The sequence below is a fragment of the Geospiza fortis genome, unplaced genomic scaffold (assembly GCF_000277835.1).
Source record: "Geospiza fortis unplaced genomic scaffold, GeoFor_1.0 scaffold534, whole genome shotgun sequence".
In the NCBI taxonomy this organism is placed as follows: domain Eukaryota; kingdom Metazoa; phylum Chordata; class Aves; order Passeriformes; family Thraupidae; genus Geospiza; species Geospiza fortis.
In genome coordinates this window covers 325,868-337,920 of record NW_005054614.1, presented here as the reverse complement: position 1 = coordinate 337,920, position 12,053 = coordinate 325,868, and positions in this window count along the sequence as shown.

Sequence of the window (12,053 nt, the reverse complement as noted above, 5' to 3'; positions counted from 1 at the left end):
AAAAACAAACAGGAATCTGGGTTCTTATTTCTCAGTTTCTCATTCCAGCACCTTTCCATGGGAACCACTGCTTGTCCTGTGTGCAAGTCATCCTCCCCTAGGCCATAAATGGGAGGATCATGTGGGAGCTGCAGAATATTCCCTGAAAATTCAGCTTTTCGCAAAAACAAACAGGAATCTGGGTTCTTATTTCTCAGTTTCTCATTCCAGCACCTTTCCATGGGAACCACTGCTTGTCCTGTGTGCAAGTCATTCTCCTCTGGGGCAACCAACAGGAGGATCATGTGGAAGCCGCAGAATATTCCCTGAAACATCAACTTTGAGCGAAACCAAACAGGAATCTGGGTTATTTCTCATACCAGCACCTTTCCAAGGGAACCACTGCTTGTCCTGTGTGCAAGTCATCCTCCTCTGGGGCCATAAATGGGAGCTGCAGAATATTCCCTGAAAATGCAGCTTTTCGCAAAAACAAACAGGAATCTGGTTCTCCTGGCGCCATGGGCAAATGGGACATGATTTGCATTAGGCAAATAAATTGAACTCCACAATTAACCATCTGCCCTGGAACAGATTTAAGATTTGCTTTAAAGCATCACTTCCCTCCACTCTCACGTCCATCTGAACGCTGCAGGATTTTCTGCTGGGAAACCAAGTGGCAATTCGTTCATTCCTGTAATTGCAGAGAAACATCAGTGGAGGTACCACAGCCCTGGTGGCCTTTGGCCCCACGGATGTGTTTCCTGTGGATTACACCAAAGGACAAACCACAAAACTGCTTCAAAACCTCTCAGAGCCTCCAATTCCCACCAAAAGTCTTTAGTCACCAAACCAAGATGATTTCCTGGGAGCTGCTGAGAGTTACATCATCATCTTGAGAAAAAGTTTTATTTTATTTCAAGAGAAGTTGCAGGTTTTCTTAAAAAACATCTGATTTTCTATAATTTTTTTATTCCCTGCACTCAGACATCAAGATCAGAAATACTTTGCAATCAGTGTACTATATAAATAGTCCAATTTTGGGAAACAGTTCTCATGAGCAATAAAGAAACCCAATTTACTGTGCACTATAATAAAAATATCTCTTTTACCATATAAATCAAACCCAAGTGAACAGATAAAAAAAAAATAAACTCAACCCCCCTGGTTTCTGCCCACAGGCACAAGCAGACTGCCCTGGGGAAAGGCTTGCCTGCCCTGTATAAATATATAAAGAGCAAATCTGTTAAAAATTGCAGCCACCACTTTGTTTTCTAAAGGTCCCAGTTTATCCTTGGTCAGAAGAAGGAGGGCTGGGGAGAGGTCGGCCAGAAACACAATCCTTTCCTGTATAAACACCACAGTCTGGGCTGGCTTTAAGTGCATCATATGGTCTATATTTTATATGTGTATATATATATAGAGAGAGAGAGAGAGGAAGAGAGATTTTTCAAGCCAGCCAGAGACATAAAGTGATCTTATATCATCTAAAACCAACAATCAGACTTGGACTTCTGGCAGTTTTCCTTGCAGTTGTCCCTGCCACCCCCCTGCCCCTTCCTCCCAGCTGCTGGAGCACACTGCTGCCTGCCCCCATTATTTTTCACAAAGGCATATAAATCACTGTGGAAACTCTTATTATCTTATTTTCCCTCTGCTTCTCCCTTGTCTGTTTGGAGAAAAATTAATGCATTTGTCTCTGGAAAAATGTGCAGTCTCTATAATTCAGTTTTAAAACAAGCACAACTAGCAAACGGATAGAGCTCTGTTAGGAGACTCATTTTTCATGTGGGTAATTGAACCCTTCCCTTCGATTTTTCCTCTGGGTGTTAAAGACAACTGATGCCTCCCTGGAATTTGCTTATGTCTCAGAAAGGTGGAAAGACAGGACAGAAAAAGCAGAAGAGATAAAGAAAGAGGAGAGAGAGGGAGAGAAAAGGAGGAAAAGGAGAGGCGAGAAAGAGAAGAGAGAAAGAGAAAGGAGACAGAGAAAAGAGAGAGAAGAGGAAAGAGAAGAGAGAGAGAAGAGATGAGAAAGGAGACAAGAGAGAAGAGAAGAGAAGAGAAGAGAAGAGAAGAGAAGAGAAGAGAAGAGAAGAGAAGAGAAGAGAAGGAAGAGAAGAGAAGAGAAGAGAAGAGAAGAGGAGAGGAGAGGAGAGGAGAGGAGAGAAGAGAAGAGAAGAGAAGAGAAGAGAAGAGAAGAGAAGAGAAGAGAAGAGAAGAGAAGAGAAGAGAAGAGAAGAGAAGAGAAGAGAAGAGAAGAGAAGAGAAGGTCCAAAGCACATCTTAGAGCCTTGGCTGTCTCTGCAGAGGGACCTTGGGGAGCCCCTAGACAAACATCCCAGATGGGATTTTTCCAAAAGCTGAGGAGCTTTGATTTGGCCAGCTTCTCACCACCTGGGCTGCTGAGGAAACCCATCCCCATCACAGGGAGAGTTCAGTGCCCTGCAAACCCATGGATCACCAGCCCCACTGTGACCTGCAGGAGCCCCAAACCCAGCTGTGGCCTGGGGACACTCACACTGCATGGCTGATGCCAGCAGTTTCATTCTGATTTCTGCACCCAAAACTCAGGGAATCTCCACTGCTCCATCCCACTGCCAATGACACATCTGCCCCCACCAGAAAATGGGAACCCAAACCATCAGCTCTCCAGAAAAAGTCCTCCAGACAGACAAACCCCAAAAATCACAGCCAGTTTGGAAATAACCCCCATCCCTGGTGCTGGGGGATGCCTCTGCCCACATCCTGATCCCTCATCAGCTCTGGGGCTCCACTCAAGCCAGACAAAAGTGAAAAGTCAAAGCAGTGACACAAACAATCACCCAGAAGAAGTCAGGAATAATTCCAGAAAGGCCACAATCAAGTGAGTGCTCAGGCCAGCAAAAACCATTGTGAGGCTTTCACATTCTCTAAAATATCCCTTTGCCCGGGGTTTTTCTCAGAGAAAAGGAAAACAATAATTATCTGATTTGCTTCTCCTGTGTTTTGCTGCTTTGGAATGTGTTTGGAGATTGTTTACCCACAGGTGATTGCTCCATTGGATTCTGATGTGAGTTTTTTCACTCTTTGGCCAATCAATGCCAAATTGTGTGGGGACTCTGGAAAGAGTTTTCATTATTATCTTTTTAGCATTCTGTAAGTATCCTTTCTGTATTCTTTGGTATAGTTCAGTGTAGTATTCTTTAATATAATATAGATCATAAAATAATAAATTAGCCTTCTGAGAACATGGAGTCAGATTCATCATTCCTTCCTGCCACGGGGCACCCCACAAATACAATACCCTGGGGCTCAATTCAAACCAGACAAAAGTGAAAAGTCAAAGGAGTGACACAAACAATCACCCAGAAGAAGTCAGGAATAATTCCAGAAAGGTCACAATCAACTGAGTGCTCAGGCCAGCAAAAACTCTTGTTCCTTTGTCTCTCACTACATTATCCCTGTCCCCAGGGAGCTGCATTATTGCCTGCAATACATAATGCAATTTGCTCCTTTTCCATGTCTGCCTCATTTTGCCTTGGTGCCTGGGCAGGCCCTGCACACTCACTGCTCCTCCTATGGAAAAAGAGAAAGATGGAGAGGAGTAAGGGTGGGAAATGGAGCTGGAGACAGGGGTGGTGGTTGAGAAGCTGCAGACAACGTAAAGGGGAGTAAAATGTGGACTGAAAAATGGAAGGACACGGAAAAAACACTAAGTTGAGGTGATTTGTGAAAACAAACAAACAAACAAAAAAAAACAAAAAAAAAAAAACCAAAACCCCAAAAACCACCCAACAAACCCAGCGTTCCTCCATTCTCCTTCCCTCTGAAGAAATGCCACCAAACCTCAGAGACTGAAAATGGGTGCAGGGACTAAACTGGCTAAATTAAGGCAGCTGAAGCTGGAGGTAGGGAAATAATATTGGAAATAAGGAGGGGATGCAGCAGGCTGGGACCACTGGACTGTACAAGCACACCTGGGGAGCTCTGGACACCTTTGTGTCTCCGGAGATTATGAACTGGCTGCTGAGGTCTGGGGAGCAAGGAGATGGATTTTCTCCCTTATGTACAAAAGTAAAAGGATCTGCCAGCCAGGATTTTGTTGTGGAGTCCTCAACAGTTCAGCAGAGATTATGATAAATTCTGGAAATTCCTGTGGCATGCCCTGGGCTGCTGGAGATGGTGTGTGCACATCTGTGTGTGTATCTGCGCCTGCTGGGGGTTTATGAAACACCCAGACACCTCAAAGACCTCACTGCTGAGAACAGAGGTTGTTCCTTAAATTACACTGAGAAGTGACTTTTTAATGTGTCACTACACATCTCCTGCTGCTGCATGGCCAAAAACCCCTTTATTTGTATTACAGAAAAGGGAGCCTGACCTCAGGCTGTGATCTAAAATACATAGAGTCACACAAGTTTACTCTTGCAGTGGTTCTTCATCCTTCCTGTGCCAATTCTTTGTCCTTCTGCTAAATGAAACTTTAATGGCTGGGAAAGGGCTCTGTACTTTCATTCCCAGAACAAAGCAGTCAGGTGTAAAGGGGGCAAAAGTCTCCAGAAAGCTGAAAAAAAATTCTTCCTGGCCTAATTTGCAAGTTCTGGGCAAGGCAAGGGCCAAGGCAGGGAATTTAGCCATTCCTCACAAGATCCTGCAGCAAGAGCTCTTCCCTGAGCTCAGCAATTCCACCTTCTCCCAGGGAATGCATCACTGTCTGATCCACTACCAGAGCCATCTGACACATTTCAGGGAGTTTTAGTTTGCAGCAGATGCAGATTTCATGAGTAAATGGCACAGCAGCCAGCTCAGCTCAGCTCTGCACCATGCTCAGCTCTGTGTCACAGGGAGGGGATGGGGAGGCTCAGGATGGGGCGGTGACACTGAGGCTGTTCAGAGTGAATACAGCTCAATAATGCGAAAGGGAAAAGGAAAAGAAAAAAGAAAAAAGAGAAAAGAAAAAAGGAAAAAAGAAAAAAGAAAAAAGAAAAAAAGGGAAGGGAAGGGAAGGGAAGGGAAGGGAAGGGAAGGGAAGGGAAGGGAAAGGAAAGGAAAGGAAAGGAAAGGAAAGGAAAGGAAAGGAAAGGAAAGGAAAGGAAAGGAAAGGAAAGGAAAGGAAAGGAAAGGAAAGGAAAGGAAAGGAAAGGAAAGGAAAGGAAAGGAAAGGAAAGGAAAGGAAAGGAAAGGAAAGGAAAGGAAAGGAAAGGAAAGGAAAGGAAAGGAAAGGAAAGGAAAGGAAAGGAAAGGAAAGGAAAGGAAAGGAAAGGAAAGGAAAGGAAAGGAAGAAAAAGAAAGAAAGAGAAAGAAAGGAAAGAAAGAAAAAGAAAGAAAGAAAGAAAGATGGAGTGTTATCCAGAACATGGATAGACTAAAAAAACCCCAATTATTGACATCACGTTCTTAAGTCAACTTGAGTCATTTGCATCCAGGTCAATAGACACTGCTGTTCCTCATCCAGCTCTGAACATGGGCTGGAGGCTTCACATCAGCTCCTGCAGATGACTCCAGCCTCTCCTTTTCCAGCCCTGCCCTGCTTAGCAAGACCAGCCCTCCTTCACCATTCATTTCTCAGGATCCAAAGACAAAACCCCCTTCCTCTTCCATCACACCTCCCTGGGAACAGTGAGGAAGCACAGGAAGAACTGACCCAGCCCAGGCTGACACTCTTGAGACTTAAAACCCCAGGGCCCACCCCAACACTCACCCATCACCCATGGTGGGTCCCACCTTGCAGGGAAGGGGACACGGGGACCCCTGGCATGGTGTGATCCCTCCATTCCAACAAGGAGGGATTTGCAAAAGGATTCTGAGCCTTGGGAGCCCAGGCCTTCTGCCCTTAAGCCCCTCTGGAAAGCCCAGGCAGGACCCCCGGAGATGAAGATTTGAAGTGTGATCAAAGAGAGCTGACATAGCAAGGGGGATTAATGTTTCTGCAAACGCACACTGAAAGCTTCTTAGTTACTCCAGTGGGGCTTTTTCCAAAGGGGCCTAAGGGAGTTAGGCACTTAAAACCCACTCAGATCCTTTATTTAGTTTGCAAATCGTGCACTGGAGCAGTGTGACCCCTGCAGCATTACTTCTGGAGCGTGTCTGCCTGAGTGAGAAGCTGAATTGATCCTGGCTCTATTGGTGGCCTCCTGCAGCTGCTCCTCCTCCACACCAGGGAGACTCTGCCTGCAGGAACAGCTGAGCGGACAAAGCATCTCAAGAAATAAAACAAGACACCTCACAGAAAACACGGGGGCTGTGTGCTCCAGGGGATGGCTGGGAGCAGCTCCAGGTCTGATCCCTTCCACAGGGGGTTGTGCTGGGCATGAGGAGCTGGAGATGGGAATGGACTCCTCTGGGCAGGTCCCTCTGGTGGGTCTTGAGGTGGTGTTCACAGGGGTCCAAGGATGAGGGAAGAGATGAGGATCTGACTCCATGTTTCAGAAGGCTGATTTATTATTTTGTGAGATATGTTATATTAAAACTATACTAAAAGAATAGAAGAAAGGATTTCATCAGAAAGCTAGCTAATAATAGAAAAAGAAAGAATGATAACAAAGGTTTGTGGCTTGGACTTTCTGTCTGAGACAGCTGGGCTGTGATTGGCCATTAATTAGAAACAACCACCTGAGACCAATCACAAATCCACCTGTTGCATTCCACAGCAGCAGATAATCAATGTTTACATTTTGTTCCTGAGGCCTCTCAGCTTCTCCTTAGGAAAGGATTTTTCATAAAAGATGCCTGTGACAGGGTCTCACCACCATCTCTAGGAAAGCTGCAGCAATCACTTATTTCATGACTTTGGTTACTCTTCACTGCTCTCATCTCCCTGATATCTTTTTTCTCCATCTCCAGCTTTTACAGTCAAAATCTGCAGAAAGAAGTCATGGTGGGGGCTTTGTTCCCAGCTGGTTACATATTTGTGATGTCCTAATCATTCCTACCACCACTCCTAGTCCTATTCCAGCTTCAGACATCCCAGCTGTCCCTAGGAAGCTGCTCCAGTGTGAGGCAGGAATTCACACTCCAAATTCAGGTTTGATCCCTCTCCTTTGGGGCAGCACCATGCTGGGCTCCTACCCCACACTGCTCTAAAGGTAATTGTCACTTGCTGTTCTAATGGGTCCAATTTTGGAAAAAGCACTATGAGGAAGCTGGAAAAAAGACACAAACAATAAACAAAGAATGTTTGTTTTCATGCAAATATTCCTCATCATAATCATGATAATACTACTACTAAAAATAATAATAATGAGAAATGCAGGTCATGGTCTGGCTGCTTTCCAAGCCTTCCCACAGGGTCCCCTGGGCTTCACCTCACCCAGCCCATCACCACAAAGTGCTCAGGGAGCCCAAGAGGGAGCACAGCACAGCCAGGCTGCTGGGAAGCAGGGCACACATGTGACATGCCATTGTCCCTAATTTGATTAATGAAGCCATCACGCTAAGGGAGCGTCCTGCACACCCCCAGCACCTTGTTCCTAACCCACACCAGGAACTCCCCAGCACAGCATTCACTCCCCAATCCTTGCCTCTCTCAACTTTGTCAGGTAATTGTTTATGAAGAGATGAATGTACACAATAATACTGGGTGAAGGGAGCTGATGTATGCGGTGTTAATGAATGAAATAATCAGTTTGGCAATAACTGGCATGTGTATTTGTCAAAAGGGAGCCAGCAGGACATTAGCATTCTGCAGCCACCAAACCTTTATCTCCTGGCCTTGTGTTTGACAACCGCCCCCAGATAGTCCATGAATAAAATACAGAGTAGTACCCAGACATAATTAAACTGCCAATGTGGATGTACCTAAATGAACTTGATATCTTAATGACACTAGATAGCAGGGGAATAATGAAGGCGGTGTGAAAGGGACGTGCATAATGAGCACAGGCTCGGTGGGGCTGCAGCTCCTCGTTAGCACAGCCAGCTCTGCCACTGCTCCCACACCAGCCCAGGGCCGGGGGACCCTGCCAGCCTCCCCCAGGTGCTGAGGACACAGAGCCACCCCTCAGGGGACCAGGGCTGCTCCTGCAGCGCCTGCCAAAGCACGGGGAGTGTCTCGCCCTCCCTCCTCCATGCTTTGCCCTGATGCCTTGGGAAGGCTGAGCTGGAGCAGAGGCTGGACAGAGTTACAGAATAAAGCAGGGATTTATTCAAAGGATCTCCTCAATGGATCCACCTTGGGCAGCACAAGAGCCCAGCCAGAGCTATTGTAAATCAAAGGCGACTCTGACAAAGGGAATAGAGAGAGTGACGCATCTGACTCCATCATCAGAAGGCTGAAGAATCACTTTATTATACTATGCTATGTACATTTCATCTAAACTGAATCTGCCACGCACTCACTCTTGCTCACAACTGCTCGGAGCTGCAGTCATCTCTGATTCTGTCCTGACTGTCCCATGACAGTCTGACACACACACACACCTGGCCCTGACAGGCCAAGGGAACAAACCATCCTCACTTTGGGTAAACAATCTCCACATTGCATTCTACTTTAGCACAAACACAGTACAGCAAGCGAGATAAGAGTTGTTTTTCCCCTCTTCTCTGCTTGTCTCACAGCTTCTCTTTGTTCAGAGGCCATGTGAATACCACACCAGGGCTGCACCCAAGATGAACCAAATTGGTCCCAAAATGCACGACCGGGCACGGGGTCTCTCACTTTGATCAGTTCTGCTCCATTTGCATCTTGGAGTTCATTGTCCCATTCCAGCTTTAGCCCATCCAGTCCCATCCTTGTTTTTCTCTCTCCAGCCCACGGTGTTTGTGCTCCTGGGCTGAGATTTGGATCATTTGTCCTTGGTGCCCAGCTGGAGCAGGAATTGTTTTGTCTCCCTGCTCTGTGCACAGAGCTCACCATCCCCTAATGTGAAGCTCAGACCCACACACTGAAGCAGCACAGAATGTGAAAAATATAAAAGCCAAACCCTGAGGCATCAGCCCCATCTCTCTGCACCTAACCCTGCCACATCTGCTCCTCCAGAGAGCTCTGGCACGCTGCTGTGCAGTGCAGACGTGATTTTAGGAGCACTTAACATGATTAAATTACCAGACATGCTCCTTTTTAATGTTGTTTGGGTTTTTTTTTTCCAGCACGGAGATGGTTTTCGAGGAAACAAGCTGTTCCTTGGGGATGTGTAGCAGTCCCTATGGACACAACCAGGGCTCCCTGGAGGAACTGAATCAGCATTTTACTTCCTCACCCCCACCCTAGAGCATATCCCTGTAACCCTATAGGTTAGGACTTTAACCCCTTGCCATTGGTCCAAATCTCAATCCTCCTAAAACCTATAAAAGGGGCACATTTTAGCCCACTTGTTGGAACGAGTGCAGACCGGACCTTCGCATCAATAAAGAACATCTCTGCGGAACCTCCGTCGCCTCTTCCCTCTCTCTCTGTCCACTGTGCCTCTCGGCCTGGGCTAATTGCACCAAGCAGGCAGCTGAAATCCTGAGCTGAATATCACTAAGAGCTGACAATCACTTATGCTTGCTGGCAATAGCCCTGAGGCCACGCCGAGCTACGCCGGGCACTCGGGCGTTCTGTTCTCCGGAGGAACAGGGCTCCTGAGGCTAGCGGAGGCCACACAGGGGCCTTATGAGATGGGCAGCTCTGAGGATGTCCCAAGATAACTCGGCAGCACAGAGCCACAACCCCTCATTCCCATCCCATCCACTGAGCCAGCTGTGTCCTCTCCCAGCACCTCTGGGTGCAATCCTTCCTCTAGAGGATGCTCAGCACCCCTGACAGCCATCCCAGCTGTCCTAGAAAGTGAGGAATAGAGCGAGACAGGAATTCACACCCCAAATTCAGGTTTGCTCCCTCTCCTTTGGGGCAGCACCACTCTGGGCTCCTACCCCACACTGCTCCAAAGGTAATTGTCACTTGCTGCTCTAATGGTTCCAATTCTGGCAGCAAATGAGCAATGCAGAGTAAATATCAGTCTTATTAAAGAAGTAATAAAGGGAAACTGGAGCACGTGCTCCAGGGGAAGGAACGCTCCCCCAGCACACAGGATGCAGCCTGGCTGGAATCTGTCAGCAGCAGAGTCCCTGCCTTCTGCTGAGAGAATTCCAAGGTATTGGAATACAATGAGCTCAGCATGCAGGAAAGCAACTGGTGCAGTAGGCTCAGCTTGACTCTGTTGGGATGGGATTGATTGAAGGCTCAGGAATTGTCACAAATCCAGCTGGGAAATGTGACCTGGGAGAGCTCTTATCTCCCTCTAGAAAGCAGATTAGGAAAAACTGCTTGATGCAAATGGGGAAAGTACAGCAGGTTTGGGGAAAAGCATCTTAAATCCCTGAAGTGTTCAAGGTTAGGCTGGATGGGGCTTGTACAAACCTGGGCTAGGGGAGGTGACCCTGCCTACAGCAGGGGCTTGGAATGAACTGGTCTGTAAGGCCCACACCAAACGAAAGCATTGGTGATTCTCTGATTCTATCAAAGTCCAACACAGCCAGGAGAGCCAGTGCTGAGACCAACCCACTGCAGGAAGCACAGCAAGTGTGATGCTGGGTGGGGTATTGAGATGGGTTAAAGAACAGAACCCCTGTTAGGGCCAGGAAAAGGGAAAAGGTGGCACAGCCTGCCCAGGGAGGTGACAGGAGGAACCTGGGCACCACCATGTCCTGAGCAATGACAGCCAACACTGCAGTGGTGCAGCCAAAGTGCTCTGAGCTCCTGCCAGGTGAAACCCTCAACTTACTGCACTCAGCCCCTTTCCCCTACTGCATATTTGTCCCTGGATATTTGTCCCTAAATATTTGTCCCAAATCTTTAACCATTCCCTTCCTTGCTAGGAAAGACATCCTGTGGTACACCCTCATGAGCCAGTAATGGGATTTCATTAGATTAAATAACTCCAGCGAACCCCAGAGACCAACAGCACTTTAAACACGGAGCTCAGAGTTAGAATTACTGTTATTTAGCATTGATTAGATTACAGGGTAAATCCAATTTCTCCCTAACCATGTGCTGGCTGTGATTTGCCTAGTGGGAGATGTTAAGGAGGGCATTCCTGGAAAGCTCTGCAGAGGGAAGGGCCCACGGCTGAGTCAGCAATGTCAGGGTGACCAAAGCTTTGTGCCTGAAAATCCTTCTGCAGAGCAGGGCTCAGGGGTGTCCCCACTGTCCCTGCCCTCACTTTGCTCCAAAGCTGGGGGTGCAGGCAGATCTGTACCTGCCACGTTGGTGTAGCATCCCCTGCAGCAGGAACATCACCAGGAAATCATTGTAGCTCTCTGACCCCCAGCCCTGAGCTGTTGATCACTGCCCAAAGCTCCCTCCTGACTCCTTTCCCTCCAGAGTACCTTGTGGCTGCCAGCAAGGGATGTGCCTGGAGCTCTGGCACTGCCCAACACTGGTGATGAAGGGGAGGAGAGCAGGACAGTGCCCAGGTGCCTCTCCTCATCTCCAGGATCCTGCTGGAATCTGTTTTACAGCTCTGGGATAGCGTGGGCTGGAAAAAGCTGGTCAGGGCAGGAGTGAGGTATCTCAGGGTTCCACCCCTACATCTGGAGGTAGGACAAGTGCCCTGTCCCTGAGGACAGCACGGGGATGGGATGGAGTATAAAAAGATAACACTGCCCAGGGAGCAGGCACAGTGCCTCTGTGAACAGACCTCGGCAGGCCAGAGAAAGAACTTTATAGATATGAAACAATAAACCTTGAGAATGAGAATAGAAGAGTTCTGACTCCTTCTTTGACCACCAGGCTGGGAAAAAGAGACTTTGTGACACATCCCAGAGTCACTGTGAGCAGCAGAAATCCCGGGATGCTGTCACTGTGCCAAACAGCAATCAGGGGGCTGGGAGCAGATGAAGCTGTAAACTCCACAGTGCATCCCTCCCAAAGGCACAGCTCACAGCTCACTGCCCCTGTCACATCCCACCGTGGGGACAGCAGGTCCCTGGGATGTGACAGGGGGCCACGACCCCCCGTGCAGGCAGGGCAGAGCTCAAGCTGTCCCACAGCAAACAAAGCAGCTCCAGGGCTGGGGCTGACCCCACCGGGGCACTGGGCACGGTCAAACTCAATTAACTCTGTGGTAATTCTCTGCTCTGCATCTGGGTCAGCCTGGGAGCCCTTCCCTGCCCCG